The sequence below is a fragment of the Cebus imitator genome, unplaced genomic scaffold (assembly GCF_001604975.1).
Source record: "Cebus imitator isolate Cc_AM_T3 unplaced genomic scaffold, Cebus_imitator-1.0 Scaffold96, whole genome shotgun sequence".
Lineage (NCBI taxonomy): Eukaryota > Metazoa > Chordata > Mammalia > Primates > Cebidae > Cebus > Cebus imitator.
Window position 1 is genome coordinate 2,996,071 of NW_016107411.1, and position 570 is coordinate 2,996,640.

A 570-nucleotide genomic window follows, 5' to 3' on the forward strand; every position below is an offset into this window, starting at 1 on the left:
GGGAGGGTCTAGGGGAGCCGAGGGGAGGGGCTGAGAGTCACCAATCCCAGGGTGGCTGGAGAGGAGGCGGGGAGGCAGTAGGGGGAGAAGGATGCAGACAGCAGCCACACACCCAGACACACACATACCCCACAGACCCAGCCAGGAGCCCATTTCCTAACAGTGCTGTGAATGGTTTGTGTCCACTTTGACACTGTTGGGGCTTAGAGGACAATACCCCAAAATGAAGCCCTCAACAGCAGCCTCAGAAGCAATGTTTCTCTGACCGTCTCCTGTCCTCTTGTCACTCAGTTCCATTCTCCCCAAAGGCCAGCTATAAAAACCAGAACCCCGTTTCCCCAAAGCCAGCCATAAAACCTAAAATTACTCTATGTAAAAACTGGCCATAAGAAATTACCTGACAGGCCTGGGCGTGGTGGCTTACAATTGTAATCTCAACACTTTGGGAAGCTGAGGCAGGTGGATCACAAAGTCAGGAGATTGAGACCATCCTGGCTAACACGATGAAATCCTGTCTTCACTGAAAACACAAAAATTAGCTGGGCGTGGTGGCACACGCCTGTAGTCCCA